The sequence below is a fragment of the Triturus cristatus genome, chromosome 9 (genome assembly GCF_964204655.1).
Source record: "Triturus cristatus chromosome 9, aTriCri1.1, whole genome shotgun sequence".
NCBI classification, from domain to species: Eukaryota; Metazoa; Chordata; class Amphibia; order Caudata; family Salamandridae; genus Triturus; species Triturus cristatus.
In genome coordinates, this window is record NC_140592.1 from 227958272 (window position 1) to 227971737 (window position 13466).

Below are 13466 nucleotides of genomic sequence, written 5' to 3' on the forward strand. Positions count from 1 at the left end.
ATCCAAATCTAAGAACGGTATGCATGTAGTCTGCCTGCATGAGTTTTAAGGACGTTTGTTCCTTTTCTGAATAATACAAATATATGTATTTATACACCCACGGTTTGAATAGAATAGGTTTCTAATACACAAAGGGATGCTTGCACCTAACCAATTTCGAGGAAATGATGCTAGTCATATTGCTATTTCATTTTTATAAAACATAACACAGGGTCTACAAGCGTCTTTAATATGGCAGGGGTGAACCAATGGTAGTATTAATTCATACCTGTATTAGGAAAACAACTACTGTTGATCTTTTTATGGATGACTTCAAATAAAAGCAATGGTTAGGTGGACTGGAGGGGAGGGGACTTACCAATCTTACTGTTAGACCTGGCAATTTTCAGCAGGCTTATCACCAGACTTTTTGCTTTTGGGCCTCCTATTTTTGACCCTGATTTTGTTGGTGTTAGGACTCTGGGCACTTTACCACTCCACTGCTAATTAGTGCTGAAGTGCATATGCTCTTTGTATAAATTGTCAATATGGATAGGTGTTTCCATGATTGGCTTATTTGACTTAGTACTAATTCCCTGTGTGTGCCCAGGGCCTGTGAGACAAATGCTGCTAGTGGGCCTGCAGCACTTATTGTGCCACCCACACAAGTAGCCTTTGAAAGGGTTCTCAGACCTGCCACTGCAGTGTCTGCGCGCATTTTCTACTGCCATGATGACCTGGCAAGTGCACCCACTTGCCAGGCCCTAACCTTCTCTTTTATTACATGTGATTCACCCTCAAGGTAGGCCCAAGGTACCCCTTTGGGCAGGGTAAGGTGTATGTGAAAGGTAGTGCGTCAAAAAAAGGGGGAAGAGGGGGGGACCAGGAGCTAATTAATGGTCCAGTACCTGTGCTCCGAAAAATCAATGAGGTAATCACTAAGGAGGTACTGTTCCGAGGCGGATGTGGTCAAAGATCGACCGGTGTCCGCCCTAAGGTTAAGAGAGAAAAAAAAAAAAGAGCTGGCGTCTGGATCGGGCAGGTTTCCAGTGCCGTCACCTGAGTAACCCCCCTAGATGGTGTGGGCCTCCTACGCCGCATAGCTCATGGAGTAATCCCAACTCCCTTCTTAGGTCTAATGCAAACGGGGCATAACTCACTCTCCAACCACACGCTACTTGTGTAAGAGATACTACCTCCTCCTTTGCCCAGTGAGAGGGTGATTAATACCCCACTCACTACACTTAATCTGTGCACCTTTTTTCACATCACTCACCTTCTCCGGTCCTGATGAAACGCCAAGGATCGTTCTGACCACATAAGGCGTGAAACATGTCGACCACTTTGTAAGCTACCTTAGACACATTACGTCTTGATAGGTAACTATTAACCTATGGGTTTTTTACTGTACCAAGGGTACCTCTTTTTTAAAACATCCCCAACCTGTGGTAACCCTTAGGTATTTTTATCTCACTTTGCACACACAACCCCTATCACTGATCTTGGTACTTCCCCTCCACATACCCGCATGCACCCATCGGCAGTTCTCGAAAAGATCTCCGCTAAAGAGACCCTTCGGGGGACCCGTAGGGCATTGCACCGCCGGCCCGACGAGGAGCATACGCCCGATGATGAAGCATGACATCCCTCGGGGTGTGTGAGGGCAACAAGAGACACCTTATGTCTCCCCCCACCCTTAGTACCATATCCTAGACCTCTTTTCTCTTTTTTTTTTTTTTTTTTCTCTCTTAACCTTAGGGCGGACACCGGTCGATCTTTGACCACATCCGCCTCGGAACAGTACCTCCTTAGTGATTACCGTATGTGAAAGGTAGGACATGTACTGGTGTGTGTGGCATGTCCTACAGTGTATTTCGTTTTTCACTATTGGAAGGCTATCTGTCCCATAGGATAGAATGGGAGTTTATTTATAACATCTTATAAGTATAATTTCCCATTGGGACAAGATGGAAAGATGGAGTTTAGCATGCCTGAACTCAGAATATAAAAATGCATCTTTTAGTAAAGAAGAATTTTATATTGTGCGTTTGAAAATACCACTTTTAGAAAGTGGGTATTTTCTTGCTTTGCCATCCTGTGTGCCTCTGCTCGTTTTTGTGGATTGACTGTCTGGCTTTGGAGTGACAGGGATTTGGAATGTGCATTCACTGTAGATAGCCACGGGGGGAGTTGAAGTGTGTCCTGCCATTCCCAAATGAGTCAGGGCTGGGCAGAATAGACCCGAGCTGCATTTAGAGTAGCGGGAGGAGAATTCCTTGCAACTGAATGGGCCTAGTCAGCCTTACACAATGCTTTCTCCACCTCCTGCCAGGAAGCTGGACCAGAGAGGACAGAACTGGTTTAGACTAGGCACAGAGAGTCTCTGCTACAAGAGAACACATAGAAATGCTATATAAATATATGGGGCCCAGACCCCAAAACTTTAGATTACTTCTGGACTCAAGAGGAACCTCTGCCAAGGAGAAGAGCTGGGATAGCTGAAGGAGAAGTACTGCCCCTTTGTTGTGTGCTGTCTGGGGTTGGCCTGCAGTGTCTGTTTCTGCCAAGGAAAGGACAAAGACTTTGCTGTGTGCTGTGTATCCTGCTTGTAAAAGATCTCCAAGGGCTTGAAGTAGAGCTTTCCTCCTGTTAAGAAGACTCAGGGACACATAAAACTTCCTGCAACTCTGCTGGTGCTGATGGACTCTGCCATCTGTGAGTACTACCCTTGCCTGAGGTGCCTCCCTACCGACGCCGGATGACACAAAGCTGACGCATCACTTCCCAACACAGTAAGAAACCTCATCTCCAAAAAGGAGCCGACGCATCACCTCCCCTGCCTGGCAGTAAGGAACTGATGCATCACCTCCCCTGGAGCAAGGAACCGAAGCATCAACTTCTCTGCATGTAAGTAACGGACGCATCACCTTCCCTGCGGCTGTTTTTGCCTATGAGTTTGACGCATCCAAGGTACTTTGTGTTGAAAGTGCTGCATCCATAGTTTTCTATGGACAGAAGGAATATGCTACTTACCAGCATGCATCTGTTCTTGGCATGTAGAGCTGCAGATCTACACACTTTTGCATAGATCGCCATCTGGTGTTGGGCCCGGATGTTTGCAGTTTGTTTTTCCTCTTGGAAAGTCTTTGTAAGTCACGAGGTCGGTGACTCCTCCTTTGGATCGTATTGCGCATGAGCTTCGGCTCCATCCTCAGATTGTTTTTCGCCAACAGGGAAAGATGGAGCGTAGTAATAACAGTGAAGAAACCCATGTGTGTTGTATCTAAATAAGATAGACTGGAACAGATACAGGTAGCCGGGGAGGCGGGTGGGCGTGTGTAGATCTGCAGCTCTACATGCCAAGAACAGATGCATACTGGTAAGTAGCATATTCCGTTTGAGGCATATGAGCTGCAGATTACACACTTTTGCATAGACTATATAGCAGTTCCCAACCTTAGCGGCGACCACCGGTATCTGTTGCAGTGGTTTGAAATAGTATTTTTAGTACAGCCTGGCCCACACTAGCTTGTTGCTTGGTTTGCACATCTACACAGTAGTGTTTAGTGAAAGTGTGCGGTGTTGACCATGTAGCTGCTTTGCAGATATCATCTAATGGGATGTTCCCTAGGAAAGCCATAGAAGCTCCTATCTTTCGTGTAGAATGGGCTTTAGGGGGAACGGATAGCGTTCGTTTTGCTTTGTGGTAGCAAATCTGGATGCATTTTCCAATCCACCTAGCTATCCCTGATTTTGAGATGGGGTTGCCCTTGTGTGGTGGAGAGAAAGAGACAAACAGTTGTTTGGTCTTTCTGAAAGGTTGTGTTTTTTGGATATAGTAAAGTAAGGCTCGTTTGACATCTAGCGTGTGTAGAGCCCTTTCTGCAACAGTTTGAGGTTGCGAGAAAAATACTGGTAATTCAACAGATTGGTTTAGGTGAAAAGGGGAAATGACTTTAGGTAGGAATTTTGGGTTGGTACGGAGAACAACCTTGTTCTGGTGCATTTGAAGAAAAGGTTCTTGTATGGTAAGTGCTTGTATCTCACTGACCCTTCTAAGGGAAGTGATGGCTACAAGAAAAGCTGTTTTCCATGTGAGAAATTGCAGTTCGCATTTATGCAAAGGTTCGAAGGGCGGCCCCATTAGCTTTGTGAGAACAATATTTCAGTTCCACACAGGTGAGGGTGGTACTCTGGGGGGAATTATTCGTTTTAGGCCTTCCATGAAGGCTTTAATGGCAGGTACTCTGAAAAGTGATAGGTGCTGCCTGTTTTGTAGGTAAGCTGCAATTGCTGCGAGGTGAAGCCGAATGGAGGTATATGCTAGGTTACACCTTTGTAGATGGAGTAAGTAGCATATGATGTGTTGTATAGACACGTCTAGAGGATTGATTGTGTTGTTATGGCAATAAACAACAAATCTTTTCCATTTGGCAGCATAGCAGTCTCTAGTGGTAGGGCGTCTAGCTTCTCTGATGATGTTCATACAGTCAGGGGGAAGGTTTAGGTATCAGAATTCTAGGATTTCAGGATCCAGATCGCGCAGGTTGAGCTGAGCTGGGTCCGGGTGCCTGATCTCTCCATGGTTCTGGGTTAGGAGGCATGGTGAGAGGTGTAGCTTTTGGTGTGGTACTACTGAGAGTTCCAGCAGCGTGGTGTACCACGGTTGTCTGGCCCATGTTGGAGCTACTAGAATCAGTGTGAGGGAGTGCTGTTGTAGCTTTCGCACCACCAATGGAATTAGTGGGAGAGGTGGAAAGGTGTACGCAAATTTGCCTGACCAGTTCATCCATATCGCATTGCCTTCGGACAATGGGTGTGGGTATCTGGCGGCGAAGCTTGGGCATTTTTTGTTTTCGTGGGTGGCGAAGAGGTCTATCTGCGGATGCCCCCACATTTGAAAGAACGGGTGAAGAACCTGCGGGTGAAGTTCCCACTCGTGGATCTGCTGCGTCTGTCTGCTGAGTAGATCTGCCATGGTGTTTTGGACTTCTGGGACATGTTGGGCTAGGAGAAAAATGTTGTGTGGAATTGCCCATCTCCATATGCTCTGTGCTAGTTGAGAGAGCTGTGGAGAGTGTGTGCCGCCTTGTTTTTGAATGTAATACATGGCCGTCATGTTGTCTTTGCGAATGAGGACTGCCTTGCCTAAAATCTGTCTCCGAAAGGATTTTAGGGCTAGAGAGATTAGTAGTAACTCCAGATGGTTGATATGGAGTAACTTTTGTTGCGGCGTCCATGTGCCCTGCACTGTGAGGTGTAATAGATGAGTTCCCCAGCCGGAGAGCGATGCGTCTGTTGTTAGTATTATTTGTGGAACCGGGTCCAGGAACGGTCGACCTTTGGAAAGGTTTGTGGTGTTCCGCCACTGCAGAGAGCGATGGGTGCGACCGTCTACCAACACCAGATCTCTCAGTTGCCCCTGGGCCTGGTTCCATTGGCGCGCTCAGCACTCTTGGAGTGGACGCATCTGGAGTCTTGCGTGGGGCACTATGAAAATGCAAGAGGCCATCATCCCTATCAGTTGCATAAACACTCTTGCTGGGAGGGAGTGTTGAAGTATGAATCTTTGATGCAAAGCCTGAATGCTTGCAATCCTGGCCGGATTGGGGTAGGCTATGACGTTTGAGGTGTCTATGGTGGCACCGAGGTATTGCTTTATGTGGGATGGTGTTAGCTGGGACTTTTGGTGGTTCACCGTGAAACCTAGTTGGTGAAGTAGTTGGATTGTAGTGGCGGTGTGGTGTACACATTGGTTGTAGGACGTGGCTTTTATCAGCCAGTCGTCCAAATATGGGAAGACGTGAATGTGCTGTCTTCTGAGATGTGCCGCCACTACCACTAGGCACTTGGTGAATACCGTTGGTGCTGTTGTGACTCCGAATGGGAGCACCTTTAACTGGTAGTGTTGCCCGTCCACTACAAATCTGAGGTACTTTCTGTGAGCATGGTGTACCGGAATGTGAAAGTATGCGTCTTTCAAGTCCAGTGTGGTGAGGAAGTCGTTCTGGGAGAGGAGCGGAAGCACCTGCTGAAGCGTTACCATGTGAAAATGGTCTGAATGTATGTATGTGTTTAGGGGCCGGAGATCTAGAATAGGTCGTAGAGTCTCGTCCCTTTTTGGTATTAGAAAATATAGGGAGTAGACCCCTAAATTTTGCTGATTGGCGGGAACTTGTTCTATTGCCTGTTTTTGTAGGAGGGAGATTACCTCCTGTTTATGTGGAATGTTCTTGTGACATTGGGCGTTGCCTGGGTGGAATGTTTGGGGGGGGGTAGATGTTAATTCAAGGCAGTACCCTGAATGAATAATTTGGGTCACCCATCTGTCTGAGGTGATGGTCTCCCAGACCTGAAGGAAATGTTGTTGTCTGCCCCCGACCGGAGTGGGATGGTCTGGAGGAAGCGGGGGGAAGTCATTGGGTAGGCGGTGTGGCAGAGCGGGTGGTATTTGTTTTGCCTCTGCCTTTATTGTTATTGCCCCTATAGCCGCCTCTTTGATAACCCCTTGTGAAAGTGGACTGAGTGGGGGATTTGTAGGAAGTGGACGCGCTATCTGAGGAGTAGCCTCTAGATGTACTCCAAAAGCAAGAGCGACGAAAGGAGCGCCTAGGAGGGTGTGACTGCAGGGCTCCCATGGACTTCGCCGTATCAGTGTCCTTCTTCATTTTTTCGAGGGCCTCATCTACCTTTGGGCCGAATAGGTGTTCTTGGTCAAAAGGATGATTTAGGATGGAGGCCTGTACCTCTGGTTTGAAACCTGATATTCTCAGCCAAGCATGGCGACGGAGGAGGACGCTAGTATTAATGGCCCTGGAGGCTGTGTCTGCTGCATCTAAGGCACAGCGTATGGAGGTGTTAGTTATTGTCTTACCCTCTTGAATTAATTCATTGGCCCTATTTTTGTATCTTTCGGGGAGGTGGTACATTATGGTTTCTAATTCATCATAATGTGCCCTATCGTATCTAGCCAATAGCGCTTGGGTGTTGGCGATACGCCATATATTGGCTGCCTGTGACGCAGTGCGCTTTCCTGACGCGTCCAGTAGCTTTGACTCTTTGTCAGGTGCTGGTGCTTCACCTGACGCCAGGGAGTTTGACCTCTTTCGTGCAGTGGAAACCACTAGGGAATCTAGTGGCGCTGGCCCTTTGATATAGGCAGGATCTGTGGGGGCAGCTTTGTACTTTTTCTCTATGCGTGGGTTAATGACCCTGGCCCTGACTGGGTCTTTAAAAACCTCTGGCGCATGTTTTACCACCCCCTTGAGCATAGGTAGTATGGAGGTAGACCTATGTGCGGTATCAAATGTGTCGAGGAGGAAATCCTCCTCCACTGGGTCAGTGTGTAACTCTACCACGTGATAATGTGCCGACCTCTGAAGTAGGTGGTGGAAACCTAATGAGTCTTCCGGTGGAGATGGCCTGGAAGGGTAAAGGTCATCTTGTGGGACGTCTGGAATATCTGGGTTATTGTAGTTGTCCCATGGGTCTGGGGATCCTGTAGGGGTGCGGTCTTGGGGCACATCCCCTGGATCGTGATATGGGTCCCCCTGATTATCATCGTCTGGAGACGGGTTGGAGAGCGATGAGGTGGGGGTGGAGAAGGCGGAGGGGGCAGGGGTGGAGAGGGTGGAGGAGGTGGAGGAGGTGGGGAAGGTATTCTGAAAGGGGAGGTAGCAGAGTCCTTCCTTTTTGGAGGTGGAGGCGGAGCCGGTTTGTCCAAATGTCTCTTTTTGGAAGAGAGTGCCAAATGTCCAGTTTTTGGATCCATGGTAAGAGTTTTTTGTAAGGGAACCGGTGTAAAGAGTTCCTGTGACAATGTTTGTTCCGTCGGCGCCGAAGTCTTCGGGGCCGATGGCTTTTCTAGGCTTGTCCGTGCCGTGCTTAGCACTGTGTTTGGGAACCTCCGATTTCTTGGTCGGTGCCGAGGTGGGCTTCGGCGTGGAAGTGTTGGTGCCGAGGGCCTTATGGGGTTTGGTCGGTACCGAAGATGGCGTCGGTACGGAAGCGCTGGGTTTCGACACCTAGGACTTCTGTGAGGAGCTTGGTGTCGAGGTAGAGGCCGGTTTATTTTTCAGTGCCGAAGTGTGTTTGTCGGCACCGCTGGAAGGCTGGCTCGAGCCCGAGCTGCCGGAAGGCTTATTTGGCTTCTTCACCGGGCCCGAAGGTGGGGTGTGTGAAGCAGTGTCTCTGGTCTTGCCTAGGCCCGGAGGCGAAGGCGTGACCGAAGCCTTTTTGGGTGTCGGCGCGGGTGTGGGGGGGGGGTATATTACTCACGACCCTCTGCGCCGGGGTGATGTCCTCTACATCTGAGTCGTCGGCTTCGGAAGCACTGACGAGGTCCTCTTCGGTGCGCTGCTGTCCCGGATCTTCGACGTCGTCCCCGAAGATGTCGACTGGAGCGGAGGTCGAGGAGTGCGCCATGTTGCGTCTGGCTCTTCGGTCCCGAATAGTCTTTTTCGATCTGAAAGACTTACAGGCCGGACAGTCTCGAGCCTCGTGTTCAGGGGAGAGGCAGAGGTTGCACACCTCATGAAGATCGGTGTGGGGGAATTTGGACCCACATCGAGGGCACTTCTTGAATGGAGTTCTTTCCATCAGCCGGCACCGGAGCTTGGGTAGGCCCGAAGGCCGCCGTCGACGACTGGAACCGAAGATTTGTCGATGAGAAGGTGATTGAGGAGATCGCGATCGAAACAATACCGCGATGTGAGTGAGGATTCCGCTACGATCGTCGAACTGGAAATGTTCGGAACCGGAGCGCGAAGATTACATCCAAGCCCGATGGCGGAAAAAAACAATCTGAGGATGGAGCCGAAGCCCATGCGCAATACGATCCAAAGGAGTAGTCACCGACCTCGTGACTTCCAAAGACTTTCCAAGAGGAAAAACAAACTGCAAACATCCGGGCCCAACACCAGATGGCGATCTATGCAAAAGTGTGTAATCTGCAGCTCATATGCCTCGAACCTGTTTTTACCTTCTAAAAGTCATATTTGGATAACTGGATGTGGGATTTTTGCAGTTTTGGTCTTGTTTGGTTGAGATAAAGATTACTTATTTTTCTAAACTGGTGTGGTGTCCATTTGTAGTGTTTTCACAGTATACTGTATGTGTGCACAAATGCTTTACACACTGCCTCTGAGATAAGCCGGTCTGCTTGTGCCAAGATACCAAGAGGATGAGCAGGGGTTTTCTAAGGGCATAACTCCCTTATCGTGACTAGAAGCAAGTTTCCCTACTAGGACACAGGTACATTATCTCTGCCTATTAGATACACCCATTTATAACACTTACCATCTCAGCTGCTCAGAAATATATAAATAAATATTACCTGCTGAATATAGTGCATGTTATCATCTAAAAATTTAGGTATACTGCTAGCATCCATACAGTTTTTATCCTTCATGACCTGTCTGACATGTCTGCCTAGTTCACAAAACTGTGACTTGCTTTGCTCAGTGATGAGGGAACACTAGATCCATTTTAGACCTTATTCCTTTCCTGCTATTATAGCCCACAATTCCTCATCAACAAAACAGAAGCAAGACTCATGCATTTGTTGAGAATCCTTCAAACGTGGATTTAAGATACTCCTGAGGTTCTAATAATTGCTCTTTAGAAAAAAAATACTTCCTTACAAACACAATTCTAAAACTTGTGGAAAAATACTCTTCCCTAATCCTATCAATACTCTACTGTTAAAACTGCAACCGTAAAGAACAGTAAGGGGACAGCACCAACACCAACCGACCACGCACGCAACCTAGGATTCATCCTCAACTCCTCCCTCTCCATGTCCAAGCAAGTCAACGCCGTCTCCTCCTCCTCCTCCTGCTACAACACCCTATGCATGCTCCGCCGGATCTACAAATGGAACCCGACCGAAACAAGAAGAACAGTGACACAGGCCCTCGTCAGCAGCAGACTGGACTACGGCAACGCACTCTACGCAGGAATCCCAGCCAAACACCAACGGCGGCTACAACGCATCCAAAACGCCTCCGCCCGACTGATCGTCAACGCCCCCCGCCCCAGCCACATCACCCCCGTCCTGAGAGACCTGCACTGGCTCCCCATCGACAAGAGGATCACCTTCAAGCTCCTCACCCACACACACAAAGCACTCCACAACGCCGGACCAGCCTACCTGAACAGCAGACTCAGCTTCTACACCCCAACCCGCCAGCTCCGCTCCGCCAACCTCGCCCTCGCAGATGTGCCCCGCATCCAACGTACGACCGCCGGTGGCAGATCCTTCTCTTACCTCGCCGCCAAAACCTGGAACACCCTCCCAACCCACCTACGACAGACCCAATACCTACTCGCCTTCAGAAGACTCCTCAAGACCTGGCTCTTCGAGCAGTAGCGGCCACCCCCCTCCCCCCCCCCCCACCCCTCAGCGCCTTGAGACCCTCACGGGTAAGTAGCACGCTTTACAAGTACCCTGATTGATTGATTGATTAAGATAACAAGCATTTGCAATGCAAACGGTCTCGCCTTTGGGACCTTATATGTATTTAGCTATGCAGCACATTAGCTTGGGTGCTGAAACATTAGCTGTTCTTTAACATGGAGGGAAAGTAAGCACCAAACTGCGTGACACGGCAGGTATGGGAACACATGGAGAGAAATATTGCCTTTCAGCAGGAAATGGTATAGTACAAATCTCTGTTTTTAATATAAAAGCAGGGCCTTCGGTGGTCATATCACTGAAAATACAAGATTTGAAAAAAGTATTATTGTCTACGGGTGTTTGTGGAAGATAATTTATATGGACTGGAAACTAGAGAATGTTAAAGTGATTCTGGTATTTTACTGACCTCTGCTAAAGTATATACAAGAGATCTTGAATGCTAGACCTAAAAATGCTTTTTATTTGCTGGAGTTGCCTGAACTTTTTGATTTACTGACAGCGAGGGGCCCGAACTACCTTCCTATGGTTTGAAAGCCTCAACACAGATTTTAACGCGTTTTAGGTTAAATACTATGCACTTCCTGTTTGCGTCCCTAACTGTGGTACTTGGTTTGAAAATGTCGTTGAATGCCCCAGCACAATTAGAATTATAATGCATACAGCACTTTGCATGCTGCAACGCTAGGCGAGACCTAAAAAGTTACCAACGTAAGTGATATGGCATTCTGCTGCTACTACTGTGGTCTTGAAGCAGTGGTTAACTTCTCTCTGAAAGTGTTCAGGGGCAAATATTTATAGATATGAAAAACGTGAATTGTCAGGATATGAATCTAGAGTTGGGAGGTGAAAAAGAACAAGCATTGGCAGAGCCAACGGATCTTTGAAAAGACTGAGGATACCAAATAGTAGAGCTTTTTGGATATGTCAATTTTTTGCTATCTTGTACCTATCATGTACATAGAATTGTGCAGACCTGTGCAGCATGGGGAAAAGTTAAAAAAAATTGATATGATACGGCCAGTGTTGAGTACGCGATAACACTTTTTTTTTTTTTACTTTTATCCATGTTGCACAGCAGATGCTCTGCTGTACAACATCACTAAAAAAATATTGACAAAGCCAACAGATCACCAAATAGGCGAGCTCTAACTTTGCATATGCTTGTTTTACTGGTGATGGAAGCTGAAGCGGAAGTGCATGTTCTGATGAGAGGACTGCTTTCCTCGCAGACTCACACAGCAAGGGCTTGGGGACTTTAAACTCTTTTAACCCGGACATGGCAAAGGAAGTCCATCGTTATATAATGTTAAGCTGTGACACTCGCACAACAGCAACTAAGCAAGTTGTATCTGTGCTGGGGATACGGTCTCATTGTGCAGAGCCTACCTAACGTATGTAAATGTTGTTATTGAGGTAGTCTTCAGCCGCCCCACATGATTCTTAGCTTTTAGGCATTTAATACGACCTGTAGCACTCGTAACCAGCACTGTCAGAAGCTTGCATCTCAGAGAGAGGTAATGTGCCCTTCACCACAGATACCAATTGCCCCTTTGTTAGCGAGCATGTGCCTGGACAAGAGTCAGTCCGAACATCAGAGAGTGAGTCTGAATCCTGCACCTTAAAGAGGGAGAAGGATTCTGAACCTTAGTGACATAGCATGCGCCCTGCACATTAGAGAGGGATTTTACACCCAGAACTTCAGTGAGGGAGATTACAACTCAGAGAAGGAGCCTTTGGCCTGCATTTGAAGGAAGGATGTGGCACTTCTACATCACATAGGAAGCATGGATACTGTGCCCGCAAATGTTTTGAGGAATGCGTCACACACAATATAGATGAAGAGTGTGCCCTAAGAGACAGGTCGGACTTTAGAGAGAGAAGAAGTGCCCTGCAGTTCAGAGAGGGGGACCTGTATCATGCAGCCCAGAGACATCAGCATTTCAGAGAGGCAAGAGAAGGAGCCTGTGGCTTACACCTCTGACAGAGAACATGAGCTTTGCTCCTAAAAGATAACCTGTAGCTCAAAGAGGAATCATACATCCTAGAGAGAAAAGACAGGCTTTTGACGCTGAAACACAACTTGCACCTCAAGCGAGAAAGAAACTGGCAGTGGCTCTGTACCGGAAGGAGAGAGTGTGCGTGAAAGGGAGGAGAGACAAAAAAAGTGCATGGAGATAAAAGTGTGTGCGCGAGAGAGACTTTCCTCTGCATACCTTTGGGACAGGTTGCAGCTTGGCGAGGGAAGGTGGTCAGTAAGCAATAGTTTGTTTGTTGTTTTACAGGGGTACTTAAACAGCCCTGCGCAGGCCTGTCTCGAGGCAACTGACAGCGCACTTTTTTCCTTAACTGCTTGTTATTCGTTATTTTATTGAGATCCCAAATAGCACGGCAGGGACACGCCTACTCTCCGTGTTGAACCCAACATATTCCATCTTTTGAAATATGCTATAAATGTGACCAATTAGTGTTTTTAAAAAAATTATTTACCCTTAAGAAATTCATCCTACATTTAAAGACGTTGTTAACATCTTTACTACTTTAGCAATTGTGTTGCAGAGTAAGCATAGGGAGGGGAGGGGTCAATATAGGCCAGAATCGGCAAACCGAGAAGTTCATCTTCAACTCTGCGCAGTATATCTGGAAGCAAGCGATGGGAAACAGCGTGATGGACATAGAAAGGGGACTATTTGTTAACTAATGAATAAACAAGCGATCGCAAGTGTCCCGGCAGTATCGAAAGTAAAAGTGTGCACAGCGCGCTGAATATAAACAAAGCACGTTGCACTTTTGGCGTGCATGCGTACTATGTAAGGCACTACTTTAAAAACAAGCATTTTCCATTCAATAGGACGTGCATTTATGCAAGTCTTATTGCATTTTAAAAGAAAGTATGGGCGGGCAAAATGGCACGAACGGGAGTGCGGGGGGGGTGATGGTCGGAGAAGTCAAGGACTGCGGGAGGGGACGGGGGGAGAGGCATGGGAACCAAATAGTGTTGACAGTAAAGTGTCCAGTAGCCATGGAAGGACACAAATGACGACATAGCCGTCAGGAGGAGGGACTAACAAGC

The 13466-nt window shown here is 47.6% G+C and overlaps 1 protein-coding gene across 4 annotated transcripts in view; it reads right to left on the bottom strand.

The window, feature by feature from the left end:
• The window catches only part of EOGT (EGF domain specific O-linked N-acetylglucosamine transferase), a 265331-nt gene that overhangs the window by 116717 nt on the left and 135148 nt on the right, over positions 1-13466 (bottom strand). The gene's annotated exons all lie outside the window — the stretch shown is intronic.